The sequence below is a fragment of the Ambystoma mexicanum genome, chromosome 1q (genome assembly GCF_040938575.1).
Source record: "Ambystoma mexicanum isolate Mex_15411 chromosome 1q, UKY_AmexF1_1, whole genome shotgun sequence".
Taxonomy (NCBI): Eukaryota; Metazoa; Chordata; class Amphibia; order Caudata; family Ambystomatidae; genus Ambystoma; species Ambystoma mexicanum.
This window is the reverse complement of record NC_090922.1, coordinates 311,282,890-311,296,865: the sequence shown is the minus strand read 5'-3', so window position 1 is coordinate 311,296,865 and position 13,976 is coordinate 311,282,890. Positions and strand designations below refer to the sequence as shown.

At 46.1% G+C, this 13,976-nt stretch overlaps 1 protein-coding gene across 1 annotated transcript in view; it reads right to left on the bottom strand.

The window, feature by feature from the left end:
• The window catches only part of CHMP2A (charged multivesicular body protein 2A), a 320,678-nt gene extending 309,450 nt beyond the window's left edge, over window positions 1–11,228 (bottom strand). Inside the window, exon 1 of the mRNA XM_069639042.1 lies at window positions 11,102–11,228. The gene's annotated coding sequence lies outside the window, so the exon portion shown is untranslated. The remainder of the gene's footprint in view (window positions 1–11,101) is intronic.
• Window positions 11,229–13,976: the final 2,748 nt, after the last annotated feature.

Below are 13,976 nucleotides of genomic sequence, written 5' to 3'. Positions count from 1 at the left end.
TGGTATCAACAAAAAGGCAACTCTGAACCAAGGTGTGGTTTCCCCGAGTGGATGAGAAGGTAGAGTCCCTCCTGAGCAAGTGCCTTGCATGTCAAGCCGTCGCCCCGCGCACTTTTCCAGAACCGTTGAAACCATCAACCATGCCACAGCAAGTATGGGACGAAGTGGCAATAGATACATTTGGTCCACTAGCAAAGAGCAAATATGTGCTTGTGATCATTGACGAGATGTCTCGATTCCCCGAAGTTCATCTCATTCATTCCACGAACGCTCTGGCAGTAATACCAGCCCTAGATAAAACTTTCTCAGACTATGGCATCCCATCGAGCATAAAAATCGGATAATGGACCACCTTTCAGTGGACATAATTTTGCCATGTTTGCAGAATACCAGCTTTTCAACACAGAAAAATCACACCACTGTGGCCGCAAGCCAATGGGATGGCTGAAAAATGTATGAACAATCTGAAGCGTGCACTACAAATTTGTTCCATCACCAATGGATCATACATGCAAGCCATTTGCACATTACTGCGAGAATACCGAAATAAGCCCCACAGCACAACGGGTGAATGTCCATCAGCTCTTATGTTTGGCAGAGTCATACGCACCACACTGCCACACAACCGGCGAGCCATCCTCCCCACCAAATGTGTTGACAGCGCACGAATGAAAGACAAAACAAGCAAAATGACAATGAAGCAATATGCAGATCGCCGCAGGCAAACCAAGCCTCATTCAAATAGGTGACCAAGTCCTGGTCAGACAAAGTCAAAACACCAAAGACACCCCGGCATTCAAACCGGAACCCCTGACAGTAACCCACATTCATGGATCCATGATCATGGCTGCCAGCCCTCAAGGAACCATCACCAGAACTCATCGTTCTTTAGAACACTCGGACATCAAGAACCTGTGGACATTAATGCAGAGATGACTGAGAGTCCTCCAACATAGAGTCCGAATACAGAGCGGAGGACAGAGACGCAGATGACAGCGACAGCTCCGGCTCGTCCGTGCCCCTGCCCCCGTGCAGCCCATCACAGAGAACAATACGGAAACCAAGTTGGATAGAAGAGATGAACTGAGTAATGTCAATTAAATTACTAAGCAAAGGGGAGATGTCCATGTCCCTCTTCTATTATTACCTCACTTGAGGAAAAGGAGCCAAGCTCCTTTCTATTATGTTGATTGTTGGTGGGCTGCGACCCATGTGTTACAAGAGGCGGGGTTACCGCCAAAAGGGCAGATACTGTTTGATTAAAGTGAAGTTCAAACCCATACCTTTGATCTCCGTGTATTATTTAAATTGTCATCATTGCATACTGCATTGGCACTGTATACCACATGGGAACTTAAAGGAATGGTTCGGTCAAAAAATGTTATTGTTCCTATGGGTCGGCCATGTGTTTTTAAGCATAAGTCGCTCGATTTTAGAAAAATGTCTTATGGACCTTACCCGAGTTTTCGTCCATTAAACGCACGCGAAAACAGGCACCAGGGCGCTGCCATTTTGTGATAGTCCTATCACTTGTCCCATCGCCCTGGCTGACCTGCTTTTGCGGCACTAAATCATATCCCCCGCCTCTGAGCCTGTCATCAGCAGACGCGTACCGCCCATTTCACAATGCCAAAGCACGTCTCGTGTCAACAATCGCTGGGCTTCAGCTAATGACGTGTCGCCATGGAAATGGCAAGACGCCTCTTTCCTCAATAAGTATAAACAGACCGTTTCACAACACACAGCAGCAGATTTTGGATTCCATTCCTCTCTGTGTTACTTTGAGTATTCTGTGATTCGTTTCTGTGCTCTGGTCAGCTACCTTTGCCGCTTGTAGCCTGTTTGAATACCTGTACCATCGCTATAAATTATTTTAGTTTATTTACCACACAATGGCTACAATAATGCCCTACATGTACGAGCCCGAGTATACCGAGGAGGAACTACTGGAAAGGGAAACACGCGAAAACGATGGGGCTTCGGAAGGCAGTTGGCAGGACGAATCAACGGATGAAGACACTGGACCTAGTCTCATGGACGGTGTTTCCACCTGGTGCACATGCAATTGGTGCGAGCTAATGCCGACCGAGGAGGAGAACTGCTGCTGCTGTGAAAACTCGGGATGCGTGGCCTACATTTCGGAAGGCGAGCCACGAACGCAATGCATCACCGAGCTACCAGACTTCAGGGCAACCTGCCTCACACGGTCCGTGTTGAGGATAATGATGGTGCTTATGCACAAACTTCGCGCAACTGTTCGTCCTCGTAATCCGAGTAAGTATAATCTGCTTGTGATGCCACTACTATTTCATGGTCGTCTCCTATATCCAAAATTACATCTACATATCATTGTAACGCATGAGTCGTTCAATAGTGTGCAGTGTCTAGATAGCATTTGTCTGAGCAGAATGCCATTAGTTACAAGAATTGTCATTGAAACAAACGTTTAATCTACTTATCTTGGTCATTTAAAAACAGTTTGTATCATTATTTTTCACAGGTAGTAACGGCTGGTGGCCTATCGTTCCTTTACATGGTGGCTTCACGGGAGGCTTGGACACCGCGTTCGAAGAGTAATACCCGCCTGTGCCGTTCGTGCCATAAGAGAAACTTTCCCGAGTGACAGCGGTCAGTACAGGGGATTTTCTCTCGCTGTGCTGCAACCTGACCTGTACAATGTGTGAAGTTTTGTATTTTTGTGCCATTAAAAAAAGAAACAAAATAAAACACCACATATATTTTAACAAAGGTTGTTTTGATTTTTTAAATGAATCAAGTGTGTCACCATTCAGCAGTCTTCCTGTGCCTCGTCTGCACGCCCACCGGCCCATCCATCCACCCCCGTCCCCTATCAAAGGCGAAGTATAACTATATAAAGTATAAAAAAAGTGGTTAGTTTAACAAAAACAAAAGTCCATAACAACAAGTCCAGTGGATGCGCACTGCCATGGGGGGGCGAACGGCAAAGGTGCCAAACAGCATGTACACTTCAAAAGGTATCCCACGCCAAGGGGTCATCGCTCACATGGCCTCCTCAGACTCTGTGTCTCCAGGCAGGGCTCCCCCTTTGTAGCAGGCCGCCCCTGTGCAATCCACATAAGTGTGTCTCCATTCAGCAGTCTTCCTGTGCCTTATCTGCATGCCCCAGGCCCATCCAACCCACCCCCCTCTATCAAAAGGCAGTTCGCACCAGGGGATGCGCGCTGCCATGGGGGGCTGTCAGGGGCGCGAACGGCCAAGGTGCCAAAACAGCATGTACACTTCAAAAGGTATCCCACGCCCAGGGGCCATCTCTCACATGGCCTCCTCAGACTCTGTGTGTCCGGCCAGGACCCCCCCCCTCACGCTGGCCCGCCCCCGGCAAACCACATAATACCACGACATACACACGTCATTCATTCACAAACACACCCCTGTTTGTAATACTTTATAAACCACTTGATATGTCTCATGAGAACATCTTTGTGCTTTGCAAGTCAACTCCTGAACGTGCTACCTGAGAACCACTGAGATCTATGCTAATCTGCTCATCGTTGTTCTATCCGTGAACTTCTGTGACCGCTTCGAGCAAACTCGTCAGTGTGCTACCTGTGGCCATCTACCTGTTCTCCTGCAACATACTGCTCTGCTTGCTGAATCCAACTGTTTGTTGGTCAAGGTAAGGCCATGTATCCTAGTCATATTTCGCTGATTTTTAAATTTCTATCGATTTGCGAGTAGAGTACTCAATAGTGCTATGTTCATTGGTCTCCTTGATATTGACTTGAGTTTCCACTGTTATGCTATCAATAGATCTATTTATTTTCATCAGTGTCAATTGTCATCGAATTGCATCCTTCGGGGGGGTCCAGTCTATAATGTAAGCATGTTTCCTTCTCGTGCAAGACAGAACATCCAAGGGTCGAGTCACATGTTCAGAGTTTAATCACATCATGTATAAATTTCTGCAATTTATGCAAATACTAAGCCGAAACATGATGAACTGGTATAGATCATGCGACCAAAACAAACCTTGCATTGAAAATTGTATGGTTCATTTACTTTTGTATCACATTTTTATTCATCAAGATTGTATAATAATGTGATATTTACTTTTCAGAATTTTCAACAATGCCTGCCTGTTCGATTAGCGGTTGCCCTTCGAAAACCCATGCTAAATCTGAAGGCACTACAATGCATGTATTTCCGAAAACTGTTGATCGAATAAGAGAATGGGTCAGACATTGCGGATATCCACTGGATGAGCTGGAAAGTAGAGACCAACAAGTCTTAGAGGACAAGAGGGGTGATAGATCCCGCATCTGCAGCCGGCACTTTTCCTTGAACATGTACACAACATCTTGGGTAACAAAGAAGAATAAACGGCGAACGACACGAAAATTGCTCGCGAACGCTATTCCCCCTCTATTCGTCCACATTACGCCACTGTTGAGTCAAGTGTCCGGATTTAGCTTTAGGCCTTGCGGTAGTGTGTAGGTAGCCGAATGGATTCATTGATATTTTAGGTGTTGTGTCCCTTGTAATACTTTCGACATTGATATGAGTGTATAGCTTTTTGAATAATGACATCAATATATTCTTTTTCGATTTCATAACCCACAAACGAAATCTATATATGGGCACAGGGAACTGTGCTATATTGCGCATTTTCAATAGCATTACTCTCAAGTATTCTGTCTCCTTACATGGCAATTTTGAATATTGGCATTTCATTGTCAATCAATAATTTACCTTTACAACTGCTTGATTATCCCTTGAATCTGAAGCAAGAACATTCTACATCCGTGACGTGCTCGCAGTTATCAACCACTTCTAGCGCGTATCAGGTAATCTTACTTGGCTATTCCGCTACAGACTTGTTTTATGCATGTCAAGTAATATTTTTATTGTATCGTGTAATTATTTTACCGAATGTTTGGTTAGTGCTTTCCAATTGATATACACCTTAGTTATCATCCACTGGCGTTTGTTTTCAGTTATGATTAGCGTTATCCATAGTAATGCAAGTACTGTCTTTCAGGGAGATGCTGAAGCGTCCACCACATGGACAACATCCCTAGATGTTCTTCAGCAGCACAAGGTATGGATACTGACAGCTCCATCGAACTAGATCATCAGAGCTGGAATACTTGCGTTTGATTGTTCGACACAATATTTCATTCGTGGTTAGCCATTGATATGTACCTGTGCGGTCGACCCCAAGTGTGTGTTATGTTTTCAATATTGTAATGCAAGTACTATCTTTCAGGCAGATGGAGCGTCAACCCCTGCACTTGATGCGGAGCCTGACATTCAAGTAATTCCAGGGGAAGTGGATGCGGGACCTTGCGTATACGAATCGGCTCAACAGCTTTCGGAAGTGCGCACTACATTTACAACATCCCTACATATTCTTCGGCAGCACGAGGTATGGATATGGACAGCTCCATCGAGCGTCAACGTATAACGTGATTCCATTTGCTATACTTTCTTCCCTATTAAAGCAAGTACTGTGTTTCAGGGAGACGGAGCTTCCTCTACAATTACAACATCCCTTATAGGTGATGCAGATGTAAATAAATCGGAGAAATAAGTCGATGAAATCTGATCATATTTAGATATTCCTTGATTCTTTTAGACAATGCATCATTTGTGGTTATCTCTTTTTATGTACCTGTGCCGTCGACCCCAAGTGTGTGTTATGTTTCCAATATTGAAAACCATACTAATGCAAGTACTGTGTTTCAGGGAGTTGCTGATGCCTCCTCTCCAATAGAACCATTCATGGCAGTCCATGCGGAGCCATAGGTATGGATACTGACAGTTCCATCGAACTAGATCATCAGAGCTCGAATACTTGTCGTTTGATTGTTCTACAGAATGTTTCATTCGTGTTTAGCTATTGAGATGTACCTGTGTGTTCATCCTCATGTGTGTTTTATGTTTTCAATATTGTGATACATAGTAATGAAAGTACTATGTTTCAGGGAGTCGATGGAGCGTCATTCCGTGCTGTCTATGCGGATCCAGAAAATATAGTCGTTGCAGCGCAAGAGGAAGGGAAGACATGCGGAAACGAATCGGAGCAACAGCGTGCAGATGATGAAGTTCAAGTCAAGAAAGTTGCAAAGAAAAGAAACAAAAATAAGGTTAGTTACAAAAAGTTCATCATTTTAGGAATTGTTTTGTGTTGGGGACTATATTAATGTTTTTTTCCTGTCAATTGTACTATGCTTTATATTGTGTTTAAAATGAACATCCCTTTTCCAATCTGTCCTCTAGTTACCCATGGGTGTACTAACTATACATACACAGACAGTGAAGCAAATGAGAGATGTTGCTTGTCAGACCATTTACACTATGGAGGAACTATTAATTCAGACGCGGCGTGTTGAGACCCGGGATGCTCATGTCCAATGGCCAGAGCATGAATTGAATGTGTCCGGAGAATCCAATAAAGTTGTATTGGACCATTGCTACAGTTCGACTGCACCACCAAAAGAAGATGATACTGAATGTATTGAAGATAGCTCTGAAGTAGTCACAGATCAATTCACACAATCTACACCCGCCAAAAAAATGCCACCCAAAAAGCTGTCGACAATGTTGTGTTCTCCCATCAATGCTAAAGTAACAGATGTTGAAATGACAGAATGAACCAGCAGCAGCACCCAACAACGCAACAGAACTTGATATCAGCGAGATTTCTTTCGAATTTCTTGATATGTCCTCAACGGCACAGTCCGAAACAACTTTCACGCCGGATGACAGTCTAATGAAAGAGGGCAAATACATAGTATTCGACAGCTGTTTGATGGATATTATAAGTATGCTGAAATGTGGGCATTGAGTTGGAGGGGATGTGTGGAGTCATTGATTCATGCGACTCATCAAAAACAAGGCAGTAACGTCAAAATACATGCCGCCGCCTGTAGATTTAATCATGCGTTCTCATGGTCTGCACAACCGATGCTGGGGAAGCTGCCAGCAGGCAATCTACTGTGTGCAGCTGCCTCACTTTTTAGTGGGTCCAGTTTTAGAAAGTTAGAGTCTTTCTTTCAGTTTGTGGGACTCCATTTCATTTCTAAAACGCAGTACCACAAATACCAACATGATTATCTGTTTCCGGCCATTAGTGATGCTTGGAAAATTGAACAATTGTCTCTAGCAAGTACATTCGAAGGGAAACGATTCAGGCTAGCCAGCGATGGACAGTGCGACAGCCCTGGATGTTCTGCCAAGTACTGCACCTACCACTTTCAGGACATGGATAGTAAGAAAATTGTGAGTTTGGTGGTCGTGCAGGTGTCCCAATGTAATTCCTCAGTGGCCATGGAGAAACTAGGATTTATAAAATCATTGCAATATCTACAATCAAGGGGAATGCACATCGACCTCATAGCCACGGACAGACACGTTTCAATTGCCAAGACAATGAGAGAGCAGTTCCCACATATTAAACATCAATTTGACGTATGGCACCTTGCTAAATCAATCAATAGGAAAATCTCGGCTGCAGGGAAAAAAAGGTTTTGAAAGTATTTCACAGTGGTCCCAGTCTATCAGCAACCATCTTTGGTGGAGCTCCAAAACTTGTGAAGGGTCAGTGGAAATCCTACTTGAAAAATGGCGGTCACTGATGTACCACTGTACCAACGTTCACCGCTGGACAGAAAACCAACATTTCCACCAATGTGAACATGGCCCTTTGTCCACAGAGGAGGCAAGGAAGAAGTGGTTGATTGCATCTTCACCTACACACAAAGCCATTGAGAAGATTGTTTTCGAACAAGAGATTTGAAGGGACTGACAGAATTCTGTCACACAGGAGAATTGGAGGTGTTCCACAATATGTGCCTAAAGTACAGGCCAAAGCGATTGCATTTCAGCTTACAGGGCATGAAACATAGGACTCTACTAGCGGTCTTGGCCCATAACGAGAATGTGGGCCGTGAACAGTCTAGGACTACGGGAAATGTAGGGATGCCTCGCTACACTACGACCTTTGGAAAAAGAACTAAGAAATGGGGGGTAAAACCAGTATATGAGGAAAAGGAGTTCGACTTTGTTAAAGGCCTTATTGTTAGTGTACTAGAGAAACACAGATATGGAATTTTGAGCGTTTCTGTGCAGAGCACTGTTGCATTGCCACCAAACATTGCCACTGTGCCATGTCCATCCAAAGCAGAGCTCGTTGAGAAGTTCAAATCCCAGTTTAAATAAATCATTGTAATCTGATTGTCTTTTTGAAAATACTGTTATTGTACAGTGCGCATACAAAGTATGCTAACCCTAAACCCTCCATTCACCATCCTGGGTGGCGAACAACATGGGTGTCATCTTTGACTTCTCTCTCTATTCACCTCTATCGCTGACCTTGTGAATATATACATGTATATATTTTTGTTGCTGTAACTAAGTTTCGCAATCTCATGTAAATGCTGCGCACTGTTAACCGAGGGGAGGCTTGCGTATTGCAAATAATAAAACAAACAAACAATAAATCTCACTTTCAACTCAACTCCTCGGGTACTTTATACTTTCCCTGACCTTCCCCCAAAAAGTCAATATCCCCATAGTTATGGTTCTGTAGGGCTGCAAAGCTCGCGGACAACGAGGACAAAATTTGGGGCCTTAGAACGCGCCAAGCAAGGCGTTGCAGATGGGAGAGAAGCCAGTTCGCATTTGCACATTGAGGCCTAGTACAAACATGGAGTCGAAAATTCAAGTTCTCACAGATGGCTTTAGACGGGATGTTGCAAAGTAAGAATGTACGCTCATGCAGAGTGAAGGTCAGCGGCTTTGATTTTTTGCTCGCGGGCTGAAGAGGCCCGCGAATCGCACTGGCAGTATAAGGTTCTATTGTTTTTTTACCTTGAGAGACAGAGACCATGCCGAAAGGACTTCATTTGAAGGAGGGGGGCAATAACCTAAGAGACGATAAGGCTGAAAATTCTGAAACTAGACCGAGTTTCAAGTTAGTTCAGTGTATGAAAAATCGTTGGCACAAACACAGTGGGCTTTACGGACTGCATTACGCAGAGATACAATGGAAATGGCAAATATAATGTAAGTAACTCTTTAGACGCTTTTATACCGGAATGATTAAATGAATGAAGAGCAAGTACAACAATTGTGGGATCGTCTTTCTAACGGGCACATGGGCATGCATGTGCCCATTAGACATGCATGTAGACAAACAGTCGTTTATCAGTGGTTCAACGGTAAAAAAAAACATTCGTTTGTGTGTTTCCCTCCATTTATTTCGTTATTTTCCGCATTGCTTTTAGAGCCGAACATACTCCATTGCACTATCCTTGCAAGCAAATAGTTTCAGCTCGCCCGTAATAAATAAAATGAGTAATAGTAATAAAGATCGGCTGGTGAGACTAATTTCAATTTTTATGTTTTCTAAACAGGTATATCGTACCTTATTGCCACTGCCACCTATTCCAGACCCCGGCCGATGGCTTCTTCAATCGGCAGCTGCAGCTTCTTGTAAACAACTGCACTACATTGGCCATCTTATGGGACGATCGCCAAGGAGCCATATGCCCTTACGCGGTACGAGCGGCTAGAAGCAACATATCGACCTTTACGGTGGCCTAGTGCCTAGTTGATGGAACAGCCTTGCGGTTCACCGTGCGTCCAAAGTGCTTCTTTTAACAAAAACCAACACCCTGTGTACCATAAAGGAACCGCGCGTGACTCACGATAAACATTTCCGGATTTGCGGATCGAGAGAAAAGAAAAAAAATTCAATTCCGATTTAATATGCCAATTGCTGAATATTCGCTAAACATTTAATGTCAAATAAATGTACTTTACCAAATGTACCGTATTGCTGTTTGATTTTAAAGTACAGTTTCATATTCCAAATTGTGGCGCGCTGTGTTGTGAGTTGATCTGTGTTGGTTTCCGGGTTCTGTGTGAAGTTGCGTAGAAGACGACAGGGCACGTTTACCTACGCAGCACAGTAACGTCATGGAGAGAGGCAGGGAATATGAATGTTTTGATAATGTCAGGCTCAGGGGCGGGGGATATGATTTAGTGCCGCAAAAGCAGGTCAGCCAGGGCGATGCAGCAAGTGATAGGATTATCACAAAATGGCAGCGCCCTGGTGCCTGTTTTCGCATGCGTTTAATGGACGAAAACTCGGGTAAGGTCCATAGGAAATTTTTCTAAAATCGAGCGACTTAGGCTTAAAAACACATGGCCGACCCATAGGGACAATAACATTTTTTGACGGAACCATTCCTTTAACACTGTGCAGAGCAGGTATTGTGTCTGTAGTTATAAGGCCCAGGGCAGGAATTCTGTCACATGTAACTGATTAGGAGGTACTGTGTCCGTCATCGGTATCCCAGACCCAGTACGTGTCTGTAATTATTTGCCCCAGGGCAGGTTTTGATGTAGCTGATGAGCAAGTACGACGTACTGTATCGGAAATCCTTAGCTCCAGAGCAGGTAGTGTGTCTGCACTAATTCACTCCACCCAGAGGATGTGATGAGGCTTTACCATCAGCGTTAGACAAGGAAGTGTCTGCCGATATTCATCAGGGTGTTTTTTCTGTGTCGGCAGCCATTAGACCTAGAACAGACACTGTGCCTGCAGTTATCCACAGAAGATTCATTAGACCCAGGGAAAGTACCAGATCTGAAGCCATTAACCGTGGACAATCAATACTTTCAGAGTAGGCACTGGAACTGGCGACAGTAGCAGGTCTGCAATCATTAGCCTGCGCAGGTATTATTATATATGTAGTCACTTACACCAGACCACGGTCTGTGTAGTAACTGCACGGCAGTTACTGCTGCGTCTTCGAGCATTCTAACCTGAACTGTAAAGTAAATGAGCTTCGGAGCAGCTACTGGGTCTACCAACAACAGGCTGTCTACCCCGAGTCATTTCAAAACCGGATGTTTAGAAAGTCACGTACTTACAGTTCAACATGGGATAAGTACAATACAACAAATTAAAGCTTCAACGTGCATTTCCATAGGTTTGAAAAAGGGCTCCTATTACCAATATAACAACAACGGTGTGAGAACGTCTAAGTTAACGGATGCTAAAAGAAATGCATATAAAATTCACTTCAAGAGCTAGATCACAGGCACTCACCTGAAGCTACCTGGAATCAGGAAGTGAGCCTTTCGTAATCTGATGCCTTATATTGCTGTTATTAGGAATCACACATTTAAAGTGAGTATGAGACCAGATTGCATTTCGTGTACTTGAAAGTTTGCCGACACTTTCTCAAATGCCTTTAAAGCGTCATGACGTATATCACGTATTTCTGTTAAATCGCCGTGACTCGTGACATTTTCATTTGGGACGTGTACGTGCTTAGGAAGAGAATCACGGAGGAAGGAGCACGGTAGTGTCTAGTTCCTATTCGAGAAACGGACCATAGCAACGGCCCGCCTACTCTTCTTCATGTGACTTCCGATGTCATCATTGTGGTTTTCGGGAGCAATTTTAGTGAGCGGGAAGGGTCTCTGAGTCTGGATGTTGGTGTAAGTGGAATCTGCGTGCTTTAGCTTGCAGTTGCAGCGGCGCTGGCGTTAGGTGGCCATTTCAACACCAGATGGAACCGAGCTGGGACTCGGGAAGGCTCTGGCTGCAAGAGTAGCAGCAATCTGTGTGCTCTTGGCTGGCTGAGATTAATACAATTAGCATGTTTTTAGGTATGCCGTGAACGTTACTGCAAGACCAGATCGAGACGGGGGGAGCGGAAAATTACAATCATGTTCAGCTATTCAACGTGAAAGGTATGGAGGGCTAAGAATAGGGACAATGGATGGTGGTGTTTAACTGATCAAAGGGGACTAATAGAGTAATTTAATGTTTGATGAGGGTGTGTTTAGGATGGGTGGTTTTACAGGGGTTCGGCTGGCTGGGTCTATCAGTGTGTGTGGTTCGGGAGAGGCACATGGGCTTCTTGGTGTGGGTCTGCAAGGGGAAGGGGCATCTTGCTATGTGGATGGGGGATTATGGTATTGGCCTAGAGGGAGGTATCGGGCATCTTGGTGGGGTCTGAATGGTTGGATATGGGCACTATGGTGTGGGTCTGGAGGGATGGGGCACATTGGTGTGGGTCTGGAGGGAAAGATAGGGACACAGTGGTGTGGGTCTGGAGGGAGGGATGGGCCATATTGGTGTGGGTCTGCAGGGAGGGATGGGGCACATTGTTGTGGACCTAGGGGGAGAGATGGGCACAGTGGAGGAAGGTCTGTGGGCATCTTGGAGGGGTCTGCAATGGATGGATGGGGCACATTGGTGTTGGTCTGAAACACGTATGGGGCATCAGTTGGACTGGAGGCTGGCACGGGTCGTTTAGGTGTGGGTGGGATGGGGCATCTTGGTGTGACTCTGGAGGGAGAGGATGGGGCATGTTGGTGTGAGTTTGATGGGAGGGATGGGGACATTGGTCTGTGTCTGGGGGCACATTGTCGGGGGAGGGATGGTTAATCTAGGTGTGGGTCTGGAGGGTGGGATGGGGGCATCTTGGTGGCCAAGCGTCCATAGCAACGTCACTTTTTGATAATATGGTGTCGGCTCTTCCTATCATTGTGAAGCAGAATTCACCAATCGTTGGATTGTTCACCCACTAATAGGGAACATGAGCTGGGTTTAGACCATCATGAGACCAGTTAGTTTTACCCTACTGATGATGTGTTGTTGCAATAGTAATCCTGCTCAGTATGAGAGGAACTGCAGGCTCAGACAATTGGTGTGTGTGTGGTGTGCTTGGCCGAGGAGCCAATGGGGAGAATCTACCATCTGTGGGGTTATGACTTGACGCCTCTAAGTCAGAATACCCCCCTAACTGTAATGGTACCGCAGTGTCGTGGAGTTTCTTTTGGCCTAGGATAGCCGGCCTCTGGGCCGGTGCCTAGAGCCTTTCGCCTCTGGACTCGAGTGTGGACAGAAGGGTGCCACCTCTTTCATCCGTAGTGCATTGCATGTTCGTGTGGACCCGGGTCTGAATCATTCGTAGACTACCTGATTCTGGGGCACGGTTTTGTAAAAAGCAGAGCAGCTACCTCGCTGCGATCTATTGAAAGTAGTCCTCTGAGCCAAACTTTTGTCAAAAGGCGCTGTGGTGGTGCCGTAAGGGCCTCCATCCTTCCGCTGTGCTGTGGTGCACACGGGAAACTCCCACCCACCCAGGGTGCACACCCGTGGGGGGTGCTCGCCTTCCTTCCCAGTCAGCCTGGCAGACCAGATGGCCCAGTTGGCAGCAGGAAGAGTTGCTCGAACCACCCCTTGGGAGGCAGGTGTGGCAGCTTAAGCCCCAGCACGCTGAGGCAGTAGTGCATTAATCCCTGGACGGTGGCGTCAGGGTGGGCATGGCCTGATGGCTGCCGGGCCATCTGATTGGGGACCAGTCCGGCCATCTGGTCGAGGGGCTGGGGCAGTTGGACCAGGTAGCCCCAGTGGCGGCTGGCCTGGCTGACTCCTACATTTGTCTCCGGTCAGGTTCCGTAATGGTCTGTGTGGAAGTGCCTCCCTGCAGGGTGGCTCTGTGGCGCAGGCAGTAGACACCTGCTCTGCACCCGGACCGATGCAGGGAAGAGATTGTGGTCCTTGGTTTGCCGGTGGCGGCTTAAGTCCTGGCCCCAGCAGCGCCGTTTCTGATTGCAGGACTTCACCGAACGCACAGATGGATGTTGGAAACGGAAATACCGGCCGCTGTATGACTGAAGTTTTGGCGCAGCTAAGGCAAGTACAAGTAATGGGATTAGTGACCCTGCAGGGTCCCTGTACCTCTACATGGGAAGAGGCTGGTAACACGGCCCGGCTGGGGCTCCGGGGTGGCCGTGGCCCCTTCCTCGGGTAATGTCACCCATGTGTGACCAAGTCAAAACACAATGCTGGTATCAAGGGGTGCCCCACGCAGGCCCCTTTCCTCTGTGGGGCTAGAACTGCTAAGACCGGCCGTACCTGAGTTCCATGGCATTCGTGGGTTAGTCCCGGTCACTATGGCAAGTGT